General features: G+C 35.4%; 1 long non-coding RNA gene and 1 pseudogene across 2 annotated transcripts; both read right to left on the bottom strand.

Moving 5' to 3' along the window:
* Positions 1–3,039: 3,039 nt before the first annotated feature.
* LOC141489848 (uncharacterized) lies at positions 3,040–15,803 on the bottom strand. 2 transcript variants are annotated; one of them, XR_012469007.1, is made up of 3 exons: positions 15,685–15,803; positions 14,689–14,756; positions 3,040–3,189 (listed from the first exon to the last, which is right to left on the bottom strand). It is a non-coding gene; the product is annotated as an uncharacterized LOC141489848 (long non-coding RNA). The 2 variants fall into 2 exon arrangements; XR_012469008.1 differs by lacking the exon at positions 14,689–14,756.
* Positions 11,184–12,420, bottom strand: LOC141489846 (DNA-directed RNA polymerase II subunit RPB3 pseudogene; annotated as a pseudogene).
* Positions 15,804–20,485: the final 4,682 nt, after the last annotated feature.

The raw sequence follows: 20,485 nt of genomic DNA, 5'->3' as shown, positions 1-20,485 counted from the left end.
AGGAAGCCAGAATCATTGGATCTTAGAGTATGTAGAATGGATATCATGATCCAAGAAGACTGGAAAGGAAGAAGGGCATCAGATTGTGAAAGACTTTGAATATTAAACAAGTGATTTTATAACTGGTCTTGGAGTTGATTATATAGGAAGGCGACATGGTAAGATTTACACTATAGGAAGATTGATTTGACAGCTTAGTGGAGGATAGACTGGAATGAAGAAAGACTTGAATCAAATAGAACAACTAATCAGCTATTGAAGTAATCCATATATATATATATATATATATATATATATATATATATATATATGGTGAAAGTGTCTGTGCTAGCATAATAATGGTATCAATTGTCAGAGAAGCGAAAAGGGCATATACTAGAGAGGTTACATAGGTCAATTTGACAAGATTTGACCACAGATAACATGGAAAATGAAAGAGAGAGAGGAATCAAGAATAATGCGAGGTTGTCGATCTGAATAACTGAAAGGGTGGTGATACTCTCAATAATAATAGAGAAGCTAGCAAGGCTTTGGAGAAAAGATAGGGTTCTTTTCTGGACATATTGATTTAAGACGTCTACAATTCATCCAGTTGGTGATGTCTATTAGGCAATTGGAAATGTAAGTCTGGAGACTAGGAAAGAGAATACATTATTCTGAGAATAATTTGCTTAAAGATGATGATTGAATGGATGAAAATAATGAGATCAGCTAGTTAAATAGTTTAGAGAGAGGAAACAAGAGATCCAGGATAGAGTTTTGAGGGATACCCAGGGTTATTAGCGTGAAGTAGATGAAGAGGAAAGCAAAGGAGATTGAGCAATGGAAAGTCTAGTAGGTAGCATTCTAGAACTATATTAGAGAACTGTTCTGAAAACTTAAACAATATTGATGAGAATGACACTCAGAGGATGCAGAGTGGTCAAGAAGGATGAAAAAAGATTATTTGATTTGGCAGCAAAGAGATGATCATTTGAATTATGGGGCAGGAAAAGAATTATGAGAGAGGAGAAAGAATGTGAAAGTATTAGTTGTAGACAGCCTTCTCAAGGAATTTAGTTCTTAAAAGGGAGAAGAAAAATGAGATGAGATGATTGTTGGGGATAAGTAGATCAAGTGAAAGTTTTGAGGGGCATAGGGAGAAAAAAGGAAAAAATGAATATGTAGAGGAGTTTGTCTTCAATTGGAGGACTGCTTCTCGTGGGAGATGAGTGAAGAAAATAATAGTGACATCTGAGTGATTTGAGGTGAGGAGGAGAGAAGAGAAATCTTTTGGCAAATGATCTCAATTTTCAGTGAAAATTCAATGAAACAAGTTTCTCAGCTGGGAGGGTTCTACAGGAGGATTGAAGGTTTGTAAAAAGGCTATGGTGAGTGTGATAATTGATTAATTTGGGAGTTGTAAAAGGATTGCCTTGCCAAAGTGAGGGCCCACTTGAGATTGTACATTATAACTTTGTAGTGGACCCAGTTTTGTGCTATGGTTTTGTGATTTTTCTATAGCTTCATTCAGCAATGCATGAATAGGAATAAAGGTAGTGAAGAGCCAAGGCTGGGACTTAGCAGGGCAATATTGGCAATAGGAAAAAAGTGGCAAGAAGAAGACAATGTAGAGCTAAACTGGTTCACCAGATGCTCAAAAGGAGAAAGGAAATAAAGTATAGCTTTTGCCTGAGAAAGAACTGAAGGGTTGAGGGATTGGATGAGAATGATGAGAATGAATAATGTTTTAGATTGAAAAACAGAGAGAAAGGTAGAAGAACAACAGATTATAATTAGCTAAAGGAATTTTAGAGTAGAAGTGGGAATGATGTATTTGAGGGTGAAGGAAAGATTTAGAGTATGACCATCTTTGGGTGTAACAGAATTTGAGTAAGTTGAGGAACTCTGAAGTTAGAGTGCTTGAGGGAATATATATGCACACACACACACACACACTCTATACATATGCATACATACACACACACACACACACACACACACACACATATATATATATATATATATATATATATATATATATATATATATATGTATGTATTTGTATCTATCCTCCAGAATGAGGGCATGAGTTGAGGATAGAAAGACTGTGAGTCAAGCACTGAATTCATTGAGGAAATAACAATAATCTGGGGTTAACAATCACTGACTTTGGAAGGATACAACCAAGTAGGAAATTGTTAATTATTGAGGAATGATTTCAGGTCACTTATCAACTTCTCAAAGGATTAGGTCTAAGGCTAAAAATCCTCTCAGGACCATAGGAAATTCTGATAAGGGGATAAATGAAGCTGAAAGAATGATATTTTCCCTCTTAACTGGAAGAAAGGTGACTAGCTTAGAGATCTGAAAGAATGGAATGACTTTTCTCCCCTTACTACAAAGACAGTATATTGGTGAGTCCTGGAATATAATTTCTCTACTTTGCCAGGAAAATAGGAGATCTTAAGCTATAGAACAGCGTTTCTTCTCTTCCCGAGGAAGGCAGGAAACTGGTAGGCAATGAAATGATCTTTTTTATTTCTTCAAGAAGATCCAGAATTCTCATCCTGGTACTGCTGCTAATATAGAATGAAACTAGAATCAAGTCACTTATTTCTTTGGTGTGTCAATTTCCTCAAGTATAAAGTGGTGCCAGAGACCAAGATTTTGGAAGCAGAAACACCATTGAGTAGAGCTAGAAAAATTTCTGACAAGCAGCAGGTAGTTGAAGCTCATCATTGGTCAGTTCTCCTGGGCACTCAATCCCTGTTTTGCTTGCTTTTATGGAGTCTAGACCAACAGTGTGTTGGGGAAACAAACATGTAGGACACACTCATGGGTTTCCTCTTAAGTTGAAGGATGCTGTGTCCAATTACAGAGGACTTAGGCAAGTAAAGAAGGGAACCTAAAACTACCAAGGACCATTTTGTCCACATAGATTTGTTTTGTTTTGGAAATCCTTTCTAGCTTATTCTGCTTTTATAATCACACTATTTTTCATTCATTCATAGCAGAATAATAGGGTGGTGGGGAGGAAGTCTAGAAAATACCAAGAACTTATTGCCCATGATTCCTGTCCTTTATTAGCCTGTGGTTCATTTCTACCTTCACAGTGTGAGATAGGCATCCAGGATCCTTGGAGGCTGTATCGATGGGCAGTTTGTCATTGCACCTCTGTAGAGCCATGGTCTAATGCTTCCTCTCAGCCTGTGTATAACAAATAGAGATAATAAAGCTGTCCTTCCTTACTTCACAGGGTTTCTATGAAGCTTGAATGACATAGTGATAGGAAAATGTTTTAGAAAATATAAAAACAGCCAAGCAATTATGAAGTATTATGGTAAGCATTTTGGTAAGGAAGAAACACAAAAGTGATGGTTTTGCAGTATTAGGCTAAATTACCTCAAGAACTGCTGAGTTTGGGATTCAACAGATGGATAATGTATGATGATGCATCTTGGAAAATATAAAGTAAAACATAGAGTTAATGAGGTATATTCTCCCCCCCCCCACCCCCTTGTATTGTTTGTCAGGGATCAGGGTGACTCTCCCTGTAGTTTTTACAGGGAAGGAAGAAAGGAAGAAAACAAGCATTTATTAACTGTTTTCTAAGGCTAGGCACTGTGCCAAATGTTTTACAAATATTATCTCATTTTATCAGTACAGTATAACAACCTGGTAGGAAGGTATTGTTGTAGGAAGGTAGGAAGGTCTCCATTTTACAATCAGAGAAACTGAGGCAGATAGAGTTAAATGACTTGTTCAGGGTCATATAGCTAAGAAGTGTCTGAGGCTGACAGGCTTTCCTAAGTCCAGGCACAGAATAATATCCACTATACCACCTAGCTGCCTTTAATAGAAAGGAAAGAATGTCTTATGTGACTCGGTATATAATCACTCCAAATAGTAAAAGACAAGAGAATCTGTGTTCAAATCTCATCATTGTCACTTATATGCCTCTCTAGGGTGTAATTTTCTACTCTGAAAAATGAAGGGCTTGGCCTAGATAGTACTTTGAGTTTTTCCAATCCAGAAAATATAAATTCTATGCAACTCATTTTGAGGGTATAGCTGATGGCAAGATGGGATAAGAGTTTGGGATCATACAGATGGAAGTTGTGTACATTATTCACATGAGATATCTTGTGACATCTCTTACTCCTCTAGGATGGTCTTTAAAAAATTTATAGCCAATTAAAAAATGGATATTCCTAGTTACTAGGTTTTTTTATTTTCCTACTTAACTTTGACTCCAATCTTTAATAGATATTTTGATAATTAACTTCTAAATTTTCTCCTTGAGATCACATTGTTTCAGTTCACTCATGTAGGACTAATCAAATGATCTAATGACATTGGATGTGTAGCTTCTGTCTTGGTTTTCCATGTTCCACAGGGAATCAGTTGCTAAGATGGCAGACAGAGGGAATCAAATCTTTTTATTTTTTTCAAGAAGGATTCTTTTTTTCCATTTCAATAGTGTTTTTTTTTAAAAATTACTTATTTATTTTGAATTTTACAATTTTTCCCCCTAATCTTGCTTCCCTCCCCCCCACCCCCCACAGAAGGCAGTCAGTTAGTCTTTGCATTGTTTCCATGGTATACATTAATCTAAGTTGAATATGATGAGAGAAAGAAATAATATCCTTAAGGAAAAAAATAAAGTGTAAGAGATAGAAAAATTACATAAGATAACTTTTTTAAAAAATTAAAGGTAATAGTCTTTGGTCTGTGTTCAAACTCCACAATTCTTTCTCTGGATGCAGATGGCATTAGCCATCACAGATACCCTAAAATTGTCCCTGATTGTTGCACTGATGGAATGAGCAAGTCCATTAAGGTTGATCATTGTCCCCATGTTGCTGTTAGGATATATAGTGTTCTTCTGGTTCTGCTCTCTTGCTCAGCATCAGTTCATGCAAATCCTTCCAGGCTTCCTTGAATTCCCATCCCTCCTAGTTTCTAATAGAACAATAGTGTTCCACAATGTACATAAACCACAATTTGTTCAGTCATTCTCCAATTGATGGACATTCACTCAATTTCCAATTTTTTATTACCACAAACAAGGCTGCTATGAATATATTTGTACAAGTGATGTTTTTACCCTTTTTCATGATCTTTTCAGGTTATAGACCTAGTAGTTGTATTACTGGATCAAAGGGTATGCACATTTTTGTTGCCCTTTGCGCTAATGGAGAATCAAATCTTGAGTCACAGTTTCTCTTTAGGTTCTCTTGATCAATTTGGTTAGAGTTTAAAGGCATAGACCTTGTTGCAATCCATCTGATTGGTCTTTGGTATTTGGGGTTATCTCCTGACTATTGACTGACTGACCCTTAGGAGGATGGACACCTATCCAGAAACTGCCTCATCTGTGGTAAGAAGAAACTTTTGATTTTTTTTTCACTATGATCAACAGATCACCATGCATCAAGGAGGGTAGGGATGAGGAGAAAATGGAAACTTGTGGGACAAATATGTGGTGAATGGCCTGTGTTTGTTCATGTGAGTCGAGTGATTAAGAAAGCCACTTAGGAAGAGACATTGAAGTTGCGCTTTAAAAGAATGATTTCCTAGGTCATCTCTCAGTTGATTAAGTTTCTGTTTTATCTTCTTCAGGAAGACCAAATTTAACTTTGTACTGCAGCAGTTATTGTATTATTTTGAAATCAGTTACATCTACTGAACCTCCAGAAGCCTCAAAAATTTTTGTCAAAGTCAAATTGAAGTCCTATTCATCTCTGTGGTTTTTGGTGATGCTGTGGCTAATAACCAGGTTTACCTTTCTGGAACTCCTGTTCACATTGCTTGTTCTACACAATTCAGTGCTTTATAATAAAACCTGTTAAAACTTTATTTAGTTGCATTGTGTTTATACTTTTAAACATACTGCAAACTACTTATAATACACAGCAACAAACACATGTAGGTATTCAGAAAATATAATTGATGTTCCTCTTTATAAATCTCTCTCTGACTTATTGTATCATATGGAATATATCTTAGTGGTATAGCGTAAAGAGTACTTGTGATATTCCCCCCTATTCTCAAACTGGACTTCAAGTGGGTGCCCACCAATTAGATAACTGCTGAGCATATAGTAATGTATGAATTGAATGGAATGTCTCTATGCTGTAAGAAATAATGAATGTAAGGAGTTCAGAGAGTCATAGGAAGAATTACAAGAAATAATGCAGAGCAAAGAAAGAACTAGGAGAACAATATAGAAGATGATTAGAAGCATACCTCAGATGAACTCAGATGAATTATAATGAATAATTTTGGTTTTGGAGAACAAAAGATGAAACATTCATTGAGAGATATGGGAGATGACAGGTGTGGAATGATTTAAGTATGACAGCTTTATCAGTTGGTTTTGCTTAACTAGCTTTCTTTGTTATAAAGGGAGGATTCAGTATTAGGGAAGGATATTAGGAAATGACAAGAGGTTAAAAAAAAACCTCCAAAAGGAATAAATAGAAAAATAGAAAAAGGGGAGAGTGCACTTAGACTTGAAATCCTGAGAAGTGGGTTCCTATACTTATCTTTGTGGCCTTCAACAAGTCACTTAAATTCTCTAAGCTTCAGTTTCATCATCTGTATGACAGGGATAACTATCAGCTTAATACCATTCAGTTTGATTTTCTTGTCCAAAACAATCTTACCTGACCACAACTCCCTTATATGTGCCATCTTCCTATGTTAGAAGTTTTTTGAGGGCAAAGGGCAAAGATTTTCGCTTGTTTTTATTCATAGTTCTAGCAGTTAGACTATTCTCTATAAACATTTTTTTCATTCATTCATTCATTCATTTGGAAACCTATGTGAATAAGAGTTATTATATGTCAGTTCTTTTACATGCACTTCTAATAATACAAAATAGTCTTTTAGTCTCTGACCAGCTATCATCATTTTCACTTAAAATTATTATAGTTTCTTCACTTGTCTTGCTTCATCAAAGGACTCATTTCTGTCTTCTCATTAACAACAGAGGAGGCTTCTTCATTTCAGCAGAGCTTTCACAGCGAACTATACAGTCTGCATGTTGATCACCAAAGTCATCAGTTGGATTCCCCTGTGGTCAAGTCAATTCAGTTATTCAAATGATGAAAATAACCAGCTTGTTATAAAACTCCTCTGGTTATTTCAACCATATTAAACCCTGCAGGGCTCCAATTAATTGCTTTAAAGAAAAGCAGCTATTATGATGGCCAAAATGTTAATTAGCTACATTTGGGTTGATTCAATTGAGCCATACTTGAGTTCTTGTTTTTTATGTATAATTTTAACAACCTTATTATGCCTCTTGGTATAATCCACAGTATTTCTTCCCATTTATCTTTCAACTATAAATTCTAATATTTTCTTAACAACCAACATCCTTCAACTGTACCTTTTATGAAACAAATATTTGGGATAGTTTTTACTGCCAATCAAATTCCCCTTTTGATTGCTACCGTAAACCTCTCAATCTTACCAAATAGTATACTTTGGTGAAAAACTGGTCAGAGACCTGAGCATAGATCCTCAGGTGAATGTGTTAATTGCTGGGTCCTCATTTCCTTTTAAGTTATGACAGAGGGTATCAAGATCACACTGTTATAGTGGGAAGGATCAATAAAGGTGTCTAGTACAACTCCAATGTTTTTTAGATGAGAAAACTTATGCTTAGATAGGGTATGGACTTGCCTAAGGGTATGAAGGGAATAAAAGATGGAGGTGGGTTTTGTCCCCTGTTTAACCCATATCTTCAAACTCCAAATTCAATGCTTTTTTTTTTTTCATTCTATGTACATTTAGCATCCTAGGCATACCCTTCCCAAATTATTGGGCAGATCTCCCTCTCAGGAACAGCTATCCCTGTGGATTCAGGGTTCTTTATGGCTTTGGTTAGAGTTAACACAGAATCAAATAATTTATACAAGATAATGGGCAAATGATGTAATGCTCATTTTTCTGTTTGAGCTTTTAAAAACTGCCCACTTTTTTTTCTTTTTTAGTTCTACTTTTGTTATTAATATCATTGTATGATAAGGACCCTCTATACCTCCTTTGGGACTAAAGCATTTGTGTTAAGACTATTCATGTGAAAATTTTCTTAAATCTATTAATACATGAATCATGGTGAAATAACATTGTGAGCAAGATGGCTTTTCCCACTCTAGAAGAGCTGCTTCTGACATTTACTACTCACTGAATATAACCTTTTGGACAATGTCACTGATTTTCCTTTTTTTCCAATTTTTTCAATTTCCTTACTGCTTCTGAAATTCTTTACATACTAGATCCATTATCAAAAGGTCCATCTCTTCCTAGGAAAGCCTTTTTCAAGTTCCATTTCAAATGCTTCCTCCTCCATGAAGCCTTTGATAGAATGCTTCTGATAAATATTTCTTCCTCCTTGGATCTCCTGTGTTACTCTTTTTAATCTTTTTTTTTCTGTTCTCTTAATCATTTTCCAACTCGTTATATGTCCTTGTCTTATTCTTCCCCATCTAGACCAAAATCTCATTAAAGCAATATACAATGTTGATTTCTATTTTCATGAGCACTGGGTCTTTTTTACATAAATGTTTGGACTGAATTCAAGTTAGCTTTTCAAATTTCTTAAGATATTTTCTTACTAAACTTCAAATGAGAGCTAAATTAGGTAGCCAGATCATATGATTAGATTTACTGTGCTAATTGAAAAAAAATCAAGATTTTTAAACATGTTTTCTTTGAAATAGAAATGAAACATCAGAAGGTAGACCAAGACTTTCCATACATTAATGATCTTTCCTTACAAACATTATTTAAAAGTAGATAATTTTCTCTCCTTGACCTTTTTCTCGATCCTGCCAGCTCCCATGAAAGTCGTTTGCTGAACTCTTAGCACAATCAAGACTTGTAACTTTTCTCCCATCATAAGGATTGCTGTGATTCCCAAACTGAACCTTTCCTGCCATTTTTCTCTCTTCTCTGCATGTCGCATAGATTCTGGGTCTAATTTCTTGAACTGTAGTATGAAGACATTGGGTTATATGACCTCTGTTAACTCTAAATCAATAATTCCATTATTTTTTTTTTTGCAAGGTAATGGGGTAAAGTGACTTGCCCAAGGTTACACAGCTAGGTGATTATTAAATGTTTGAGACAGGTTGGTGCTCTATCCACTATGCTACTTAGCTGCCCCTTAATTCTATTAGTATTAGCACCAGACTTTTATCTGTCATTAAGAAAAGCTTCCTGACCTCTTTTTTTGGCTAAATTTGAGTTAATACTTTACTTAAAAGTTACAAATAATAATTCTTTTAAAACTTATCATTAAAAAATTATTAGCAATTTCCTCAATTGCACCCTAGTATTCCAGTTACTTTGATTTTCAGTGGATCTGTGATTTCACTGATATAGATTGCAACCTATCACACTTTCCCATGTCATGCATCCTTTGTTCATATCCTTATGTGAATCCTCCACAATGTTCTAGACATCCCTTTGGATCACTTTGCAACTCATGGGTGACAATGAAACATATGAGCTGTCCGTCTGTTACTCCTTGATTTTGTAGGTCTGACTAGGTGGTGCAGCTAGTATTGGAGTCAGGAGAACAGGAGTTTGAATACAGCCTCAGACACTTGACCCTTACTAACAGTGTGGACCTTGGGCCTTCCACCTTAATCCTGATTGCCTCAATTCCTGGGCCATCTCCAGTCATCCTAATTCATATTTAGTTACTGAATTTAGATGGCTCTGGAGGAGAAAGTGAGGCTGGTACATAGCAGCACCCCCCCCAAACCCAATTCATGAACTTTTCATGGTATCACTTCTCTTGTCATGGCCTTCTTTGAGAATGAAGGACAAACATCATCCCTTCACAGACATTCTGATTCTTTATCTTTATATTCTTAAATCCTTGTATTACAGTTTCAGAGGGAGTTGTAAGAGATAGTCCCCTCAATCACAATATCAAGGAGGAGTCAAAGCATTCTCATCCATTCATTCAATTAAAAAAAAACCTACTGATTTTGTCAGTAGCGTCCAATTTCATAATTTTTAAGATGCATGGTTTGCCCTGGATTTGTTCTACCTGAGGGAATTCTTTTTCTTCCCTCCTGCCCATGTGAGCCATCCCTAATTGAAAGTGACCGATGGGTCTTTATGTTCAAAGACTATAGTGCACAAACTCTCTTTGTTCATGTATACTTTTATTATTTAGTCAGAGCACACGACGAATTCAAAGGCATTTTATGAAATATCATGGTAAGAAAATAAAAATAAAAATATTGCTCCTGTAAAACTGTACATGATCTCCCATAAATATTCATGCCACCATTTGGAAAAGTATATAAGCCTAGGAAGCACATGGAGAAGCATACATTTGGAGGACATATGGTTGGGGTAGACATATAGAAACATATACCTGTTTGGAACTTCTATATCTGGGAATTGGAAAGGAAAAAAAAATGCATTTGTCCTGGGCACACATCTAGATAATTGACTAATAAATAGCCTTGGATGCAGGATGACCACCAATGTGTCCTAATGATGTTATACTGTTCCCTTTCTCATCTGATGTAATGTAATGTAATGTCTTGTCTAGCTGATCTTGTTTGGCCACAGCTTGGCAGTATACTGCTAGTTCCATAGTTGATGCCGAACATTGTCAGATGTGTTTACTAGGCATGAGGCTATAGAGTTTCTCTGTATTTCTAGCTTCTAGCTTCACTGACTAATATATAACCTCTTACCCATAAAAGTGGATTTTGCCATCTCTCTTTTAGCCTAGAAACCAGAGACTGAAGCTTCAGACCTTTTTTTTTTGAAAATTATGTGCTGTTTATTGCCAAAAAATGATTTTTTAAAAAAACCTGCTCATCAATAAAGGACCCTTACTATCTCATTTGCTTTTCTGATTTGTCACCCAACCACTCTCTGATGAAGTACTTTCCTTTGGAGCCTATAGTGTAAGGTCAGGGCTAATCCACCTTTGTCAAGAAGACATTGAAGGATGCTTGTTTTCTTTTCTCAACTAGGAGATCAAGCTAGTTAGGAATTTAGGATTGAGAAGGCAATGGGTCTAACTTGGAATCTGCTAAGAAATTAATGGAACACACCAAAGCAAGCCTTGGAGAAAACACCACTCAATAAAGGTTCAAACCCCAGCAACTGAATAAGTAACTCACTGGAAGACTGGGTCTGCAATCATGAAGAAGAGAAGTTTCTCTGCTATGTTTTCCCCGCTGTTGTAGAGATAATGTATTAAGGCCTAATAGAGCCTTAAGGTTTTTATAATAAGGACTTAATAGATATATCTACTCACTTCATCCTCCAAAATCTTTACTGATTCCCAGGGGGAAAAGGTTTTTTATTTTCTGTTCATATTAAAGGAACAGACAAACTCGAGGAGACCAAGATGTGGGGAGTAAAGCTTCCCACTTTTCCTTCCCATGATATCTTCATGGGCTAATTACATCCCAAACTGGCAAAAGGGTTAGAAGATGAGTTGTGCTAGCCAGAACTTTGAACAAATTTTAGTCTACTTTCTAGAAGCACTCAGAAGTTCAGGCTCAAAGTCCATCCATTATCCTTGAGTCACATTTCTGATAGAAATCACTGCTCCTAGTTTATAGTCAGGACATCACTCTGGATCTCATGGGTTAGTTGGGTCTGGAGGTCACTCAACTTCTTCTTCAAACCAGACAAAGCAGAGAGGACAGTGGTTTCAGGGCAAAGAGAACCACAAGACTCCACATTGTAGTAGAACCTCTCTGGTTTGCCATTGGGATCATAGGGAGCCTGGGCTTCATCCTCATCAATCTCAGAATATTCACTCTTTGGCCATTCTTCAGGCTTTGGGTAGACTGTATACCTCAAGGCGTTATCTGGGTCATACTCAAAGGCAACTCCAGCTATAGGGTTCCATTTGGCATGCTCCTTGCCAAAGCCCTTTTTAGCATAGGCTCGTAGTCTCAGCTCCTGGCCCTTCTGGAGTTTGACAATGAGGATGTCATCCTGTTCCACATAGTCATTGGGGTCATTGTCTCTACTTCGGAATGTCACTGGAATGACTCGGGGGGTATTAGAAATGAGATCCTGAGATGTGACATGGCGAGTTTGGTCTTCATTGCAACGGACATCAAGTGTAAACTCTACTGAGCACTCTGGACAAATTTCTTCACATGTACAGTCCCTGGAGTATTGCATTTTCTCTACTATGTCATCACTTGTAAGAGGGATTAACCCAAGCCTGTGGGCAATGAACTCATCATGCAGCACTGAAGAGTTGGCATCAATTTGGACCCAGTCTATGGTGATGATGGGCACCTTGATGATGAAGACTCTGCGGATGGAGTTGGCCACCACCAGATCCGTGTTCTCGATGATGAACTTGATGTTCTTGTCCGTGAGCTCGGTGATCCGAACTGTGGGCTGGTTGGCATAAGGCATGGCGGCCCCGGGTAACCCTGGCCACCATGGCCTCCCCGCCCGGCCCTCGGCTCTGTTGCTTGCTTAGCCCCAGACCTTTTTTAAAGAAGCAAACTCTTCAGGTATCAGATTAGAAGACAAACCTTAGATGTTTTCCTTGTTCCAATAGGATAGCTTCTCATTCCTTAAGACTTGTGAAGTTGAGAGAATTTTCTTCTTCATCCTCCAAGTATCCCTGGGTCATTAGCTCCTTCACCTCAAGGTCTTTAAGTATTAAATTTATTTTTAAAAAATTCCAGCAACTTCCTATTCATCAAGAGCAGTGTCTCTGTCTGAAGCTTCTGACTTAGAATTAGCAATTGTCATTCCTGCTTAACCTACTCTGCATCATTCTACAGGTTAACCTTCTAGCAGACCACCAAAGGCTGCCTCTATTTGAGTTCAAATCCCCACTTTGCCTTTGGGTTTTTTATTCTTGAAATTATTTTTTTGTTTCCTTTGGAAATAAATAGATGTCAGGGGAGGAATAAAAATGCTTGTTTGGAGCAGTTTATATCTTTGTTTCAAATACTTTCCTTTGTTATGCAGTATATAAAGAATGGTGAACATAGATTGATTAAACAGTCTCAGTAGAAGGACCAAACCAACTTGAATATAACCCAAGAAGTCTCAAACATGTTGATGAATTAAGGGGATGCCTACTCCAAGCATATAAAAACTTCCTCTGGCAGAATGGGCGGGTGAAAACAATTTGCTTCTGTGGCCATGAAGGCTATTGAAGCAGATGCTGCAGAGCACTTACACTTTGGTCAAATATCAAAGATGCCAAGGTTATCACACACAGTCTCCTGAACAATCGCCAATTGTCCTGAGTTTTGTCTGAAATCTGGACTTTGATGACTGGAAGACAGAATGAGGCTGATGACTTTGTGCTGCTACTTTGATTCACTTAAATCCAATTCAGACACAAGTCAAAATGTCACCCGTAATGTCCCCAGTCTTATTTGAAAAGAAAGGACAAAATACAACTACAAGAACTGCTATAAACCTTTTTGGGCAAATGGGTTCTTCTTCTCTTTCTTGAATGTTTTTGGTATATAGGGCTAGGATCACTATCTTACCAACTTTATTCCCATTTGAATATTTCTTGAGCTTTTAAAAAATTTTTAATTAGCAAGTGTTTATTTTCTCTCCTCTTTTCCTAATATTGCATCTGTTTTCTGAGTTGAACAATTAACAAAACCCCACAGCAACAAATTTTTATAGTCAAGGTAAGGTAAAATCCCATATTAGGCTAATAAAATACTAGTCTCTGTACTTCTTGACTATCACTTTTCTATCAAGAATTAGGTATGCTCTATACTTGGTCCTTTTGAATTATGGTTACCATTGCTTTGATTAAAATTCTCAAATCCTTCAAAATTGTTTTTATTTTTAAATATTGTTTTCACTCTAAAGTTCAAACAAGTCTCTTTAGCTTTCCTGAAACTGTTTCATCAATTATGACACATTAATATTATATCATATTCTTATACAAATATTTGCTTAGTCATTTTCCTATTGATAGACATCCCTTTAGTTTCCAGTTTTTTTCACTACAAAAAAGAACATTTCTTGATCCTTCTTACTTTGCTCCCTTATAATAGTCAATTATCTTGGAGGTATCCATAATGAAGAATTGATTTTTAAAAATATTAGGTACTATTTATTTAAGGTCTCTTTCAATTTCATTTGAAAATCTTTATTGATAAATTTTGTTTGGACACATCCTACAAAACTCCAGTGTTTTTCCAATTAGTCATCTCAAACTATAACATTTCTGAAAACAGAAGTCAAACAACATAAATCCTTTAGAACTTTTCTAGAAAAGGAGATTAGGGTCCAGAGAGGGCAAATGTGGACACACATATGAAGTGGAAAAGATAGAATAAGAAACCCAGTCCTCTGACTTTAGTACTAATAGTCTACTCTGCGTCACAATATCTACAAATTTATGTTTTCATTGGTTTCCATTTCTTAAAAGACTGAAAAACCATATGCTTTCTAAATACCAATATTGATCCTTGTGATACAGTAAACACCATTGTAATAGGGACCCTTTAGAATTCAGTAAGTTCACCAATGTTTCTTTTTTTCCTTTAATCCTGCTGAACTATTGATTTATCTTTACTCCTTGTACATATATATATAGTACAACATAAATTAGGTTTTTTTTTTCATTTTCAAATGTTCAGAAGAACATTTGGGGAAAATCTAAATGTATGAGAATGAAATGTCAAAGAAAATAGCCAATACCTAGGTGCACTTTAGTGGCAGTGTTCTGGTTTCTGTCAGTGAGTAGTTTTATGAGAAGGTCATTAATTCTGTAGTGGAAAAATAGAAAGTAAACATGAAAATTACAAAGGAATTGAATATCCAACCTGTACCCAGATCTGTTCAACTTCATAATGTTTCTCATAGGTTGTTCTTGATGAATAATCATTATTCAACCAATACTTCCATTGTTCAGTTCCAAAGGGTAAACAAAGAAGGTGATTTGCAAATATTGAATTGACGAAGGACAACTCTGAGCTCTATTTTGGAAAGACTTTGAGAATGCTTTGTTCTTTTATTTCCATTATACTTTATTTTTCAAGAAGACTGATTTTCTAGTTCAAAGTTATCTACTCACAGTTGGTACACTTTGAGCTAAAACACAAAATAGGAAACAGTTAGGCTGATAGGTTGTGACAAAATAATATAAACTGGGATTTTCCAATTGAAAAGCTAGAAAGTTTCCTATTTCCTAGAAATGCTTAAGAAATTAAGTTTGCATCTTTTTTGCCTTCCCTGACTTGTAGAAAATTCTTGAACGGAAGAAAAGGCTTTAGATGAGGGATTTTTATTTTATTTCCGGTCTGTCAAAGAGCTTAACAGTAGACTGGATTACTAAAGGGGGAGGAGCACAGTGTGTGGAACTCTTTGGATAGGTCATTTAAAATGAAATTATTTTTCTTCTGTCAAAGCAAGGTCCTTGTTGGAAATTCAGAGGACTGTCAAATGATCCCTGTAGATACACTTTTCCACTTTAATTCTATGATTCTGTTTTATGTATGTATGTATATATATATATATATGTATATATATATATAGCTGATATACACACATCAGATAATACAGAGACACAAAATGGTTGCAGGATCTCTGCATGAAGCTTTAAAGAGAGGAAAATATTCAAGATAGAAAATTAAGCCTTTTAATATGTTTTTTAATATGGAATTTCTGATAAGGTTATAGGATGAAATGAATTACCTTAAGGCCAATATCAGTTTTCTTCAGATCTCAGCTGTCCACTCATTCTTTTTCAGAGGATGTATGAAATATGCCATGTTAAGAAAATTGTCATGATGATTCTTCAGCTCAAAGCAAAGATTAAATTATGTTTGTTATGATGTCCACTCTGGTCAGCAGAGTATAATTACTGTGACAGAGGTGGCCAACCTCAGGCACTTTGTGACAGCCAGGAGGCTTTGACCAATCAGCAAGATACTTGGAGACACAATGTTTTGGAATGGGGAAGAGTGGTCATAGATTCTTAATTTGGAGTTGTAGAAGCAAAAAAAGAGAAAGAGAAAACATGGGAAAAAAAGAAAAGGTTATTTGAAAATGATCATTCAGGCTTTCCACATGCCTTTTCTAGTCTCAAATAATCTGAAATAAATATTTGATTTGTATGAATGCCCAATTTTATATTGAAGGTGTTCTATTTTGAGAATGACTACCTGTTCAAGTACTATTGTATTATAAATCTTTTCTTATCTCTGTAGGAGAATAACACCCCTTTAATATATATTGAATATATGTGGCTTAATTATTTATAGATATAGGTATTTTTTATTTGAGCAAATGAGTCATAGAATATTTCCCTCTTTAAATTCTGGGATATAGTTTTTCCTCTTTTAAATGGTTACACTATACCTTTCCCACTATAACCTATTCAACTCTGGTGCCATTCTTCCTCAACTATTGGAGCTCCTCTACCAGGCTCCTAAAAGATACTTATTCAAATTTTCTACCTAGACTAATATGATTGATCTACTTTATTTATGTCCTAGTACTGACTTCTATCGTGCTCTCAATCTCACTGAATTGTAAGTAACTGGAGAGATGAAAACATTTTCTAGCAGGGAACCATATTCTTTTTTCTTTATGATTTATATTTTGTTTTGTTTTTCCAGTTACATATTATTAAAGTTTTTCAACATTCATCTCCCTGCATATTTATAAATTGCACATTTTTCTACCACCCTCCCTTCCCATCTCCCTCCCTTTAGCAGTGAATAATCTAGTAAAAGTTATACATGTTCATTTGTATTTAACAGGTTTACATTTTAGTCTTTTGGTGCATGAGGAATTTGGACTAAGGGTAGAGAAAGAAAACCATGGGACAGGAAGAAAAAACATAAGAGAAGTTTTAAAGAAATGAACATAGGATCTATTCAGATTTTGCGAGTTGCTGTTTGGTTTTATTTTCCTCTGAATACGGATGATGTTGTCCGTATCAATTCTCTAGATCTCTGAACTGCTGAGAGGAGCTGTATAGTTGGTCAACTCACAATGTTGTTGTTAAGGTGTATGATGTTCTCTTGGTTCCACTCTCGTTCAGCATGAGTTTGTGTAATTATTTTCGTGCTTCTCTAAAGTCCAACCATTCATGGTTTCTTATAAAACATAGTATTCCATAACATTCATATACCTTAACTTTGGGAACCCCATTATAAAACATAGTATTTCATAACATTCATATACCTTAACTTTGGGAACCCCATTCTTTCCAAATACTCCAGCATAGTTATAATTTTATATCCTAGATTTTCTTTCTGTCAGTCACTCTCCTAACAGCCTGAGACAGTCTTGATGGAAAGGGGAGCCAGATATATGGGTTCAGAGAAATATGAAGAGACTATAGTTCTATATATAAGGAGATTATAGTTTTATATATCTCTCTATATATTTCTACATGTGTGTGTATGTCTGCTCAAATTTGAGACAGAGAAGGAGTAAGCACATACAGAGAGAGAGAGAGAGAGAGACAGAGACAGAGAGACAGAGACAGAGACAAAGACAGAGAGACAGAGAGACAGAGAAACAAAGAGAAAGAGAGAGAAAGAACCTTTCATAACTGGAGTGGGAACTAGCAAGAGCTGTATTAACTACCTGATTGTTTAATAGGATAACAGTATCATAAATCTAAAACTGGAAGGGACCTTCCTCATAAGCCATCTAGTTCAACATCTTCATTTTATAGATGAGGCAATTCATGAAAGTTAAATAATCTTCTAACAGTCACACATGTAACAGACATCAGAGGTGGGATGTGAACGCAGACCTAGAGGCAGGAAATCTTTTTACTGTGCCATGCTATGTCTATATCTCTAAATCATCTCAAGTCCACAGTAGATTAATTTCCCTAAGGGATATGTCTCTTAATCTCTGGGTAAAACTCCTAAGACATATGTTGCAGAATAACAACTTTGCAAATTCCATATTTTCTGTTTACTTGCTCTCTATGCTGGTAGAAGGATAACTAATGATATTGCCTCTTTGCTTTATGTAATGCTTATCTCTCCAGGGTTCACTGCTTTACTGATGATTATTAATGGATAATTAATGCTCACACTATTCCCTTGAGTAAGAATAGCAGAAGTTGTCAATATTCCATTATTTTCCATGATGCTAAGGATAGCTACTACAGAAACTTCCTAGCTGTATACTTAAAGTCACAAGCAGAATAAGGAGACAGATGCAGATTTCTTTATGTCAGACTGACTTCCAACTGGTGATATACATTCACTACTCATAGTCATGGTTCCTACATCATTTAAGTGGCTTATTAGTTAAAGGACTACTTAATTATTTTAATAAAGTTTAGGAAAGAAAAGGAAAGATTTAAATAATAGGAATGCAAACAAAACATGACTAATATGACAATTAAGTTTGGGACCACTTGGCAAGCCTATAATGTCCTGATCAGAAAGATGATTTTATTATAAAAGCTACTCTAATCTACCAGGACCACTTATATACGTCTCCCCTCTTCCTCTTGCTTCCTCTATTTCTTTAATGCATTGGCTAAGACCTTGAGAATTGAAACTCATTTTTTTTGGAAGTAGAAAAAAAGAATAGACTTCTAAAATTCCAAGTTTAAAAATCATAGACAAAAGTAAATCTGTAAATAAGCAAAATTTTAAATGATCATAATAGATCTATAGATTCCAAGGTTTTTATAAAGTTTATATTGTCAAAATAATAACAAATCTGTCCTACTTATTTCTGATCCTTTTTCTTTATATATCTTTTCTTCTGATTCTATTGCTATTCTTATTTTTTAAAGTAGTTGTAGTAAACATAAACATTATTGATATGGAAACCTGAAATTCTGTTTTAGTTCTTGGCTTGGAACTGCAAAATTTTGGATTCAGGAAATAACACTTTCAACTGATTATCATTCATTTACATCTTAATGTGAAATGAAGGATTCGAATGCAGGTTTTGATTGGGAATGGAAGTAGGCACTGAGAACACAACAATCTCTAAGGCAAGGAGAGCAGGGGGAAGAGAAAGTAAAAAAAGGAGGAGGGGAAACAAGTACAAAAAATAGAAGTTAGTGAAAGTGATTTCATCTATTTCACATTTTTGGTCCAAGGTACCACTATCATCAAAATAAAACTGGTATTCCAAGAAGCTATGAATGTTCATGCAGAGTAGTTACAAAGAAGTACACTAAGCCTTTCCAGGAATCTTATTAGAGTATGGGAATGAAATGGGTCATTTTTGATATTTTGGTTTTATTGACATTTTGGACCAGGGCTTTAGAAGGTTCTCTAGTACTAAAGAGGAGTATAGAGCTCAATGCCAAGGAAATCCTTCTGGTGACTTAGATACAGTAGTACAAGTTCTGATTTGGTGCCAAAGAACTAGGTTCAAATATCATTTCTACTTTAATAACTGTAACTCTTGGCAAGTAATTTAACTTACTAGGGTAGTAGTGCTCTTATGAGGAGAAAGCTTTCTTAATATTTTGTGTATCATGGACCCTATTGAATAGGTAGGAACTAGGACCCTCTCAGAATAGTTTTTAAATGTATAAAATAAAATAGAAAGAATCATAAGAGAAATTATATTGAAATAGCAAGTAAAATATTTTTTAAAAAGTTAATAGTTCCTAGGTAAAGTTTTGCCTATGATGATCTCTTAGTTCCCTCTCAGTTTGGTATTTTATGAAATAGACTACAAAATACTTTTGTTTTTGTTTTTGTTTTTTAGGATTTTTTTGCAAGGCAAATAGTGTTAAGTGGCTTGCCCAAGGCCACACAGCTAGGTCATTATTAAGTGTCTGAGACCGGATTTGAACCCAGGTACTCCTGACTCCAGGGCTGGTGCTTTATCCACTATGCCACCTAGCTGCCCCTACAAAATGCTTTTACAAAAATAATGAATAACACATAACTGGAAAGTTATTCAGTGCTCATGATTGGAACGCACCAATATAATATAAATGACACTTATAAATGACACTAAATTAACTTACCAATTTAATGTTTTACAAATAAGGCTAAAAAAGGAATACTTTATAGAGTCATACAACAATGAGAATTTTTATTTGGAGGAACAGAATTCTAGAATCTCAAGAGAAATAACTAAAAACAATAGGAATGAAGTATAGCATAATCTTATTGCAAACTAGAGTATAAAGTATCAATCATCAAAACTATTTGATCTTAGTTATACAAAACAGAAAAAGAAACTAGTGGAACAGATTACATAAGTAAGAACCAGAAATAATTGAAAACAGTACTCCAATGTTTGGTAAACCTGAGAACATAAACTGTTGTGGTAAGGACACCCCATAAGATCAAAATTGCTAGGGAAACTGGAAAGTAGTTTGGCAGAAATTAGTTTGAGACAAGCATTTACACCACATACCACAATAAAAGTCAAATGGATTTGCAACCCAAATATAAAAGGTAAACATACAAATACAAACACAAATAGAGGAAAACAGAAGGTGGTCCTTTTCACAACCATGTTTAAGGAAAGAATTCTTAACTAA

Source organism: Macrotis lagotis, chromosome 5, assembly GCF_037893015.1.
Source record: "Macrotis lagotis isolate mMagLag1 chromosome 5, bilby.v1.9.chrom.fasta, whole genome shotgun sequence".
NCBI classification, from domain to species: Eukaryota; Metazoa; Chordata; class Mammalia; order Peramelemorphia; family Peramelidae; genus Macrotis; species Macrotis lagotis.
Note: the sequence above shows the minus strand (reverse complement) of the source record. Positions and strands in the feature narration are given on the sequence as shown.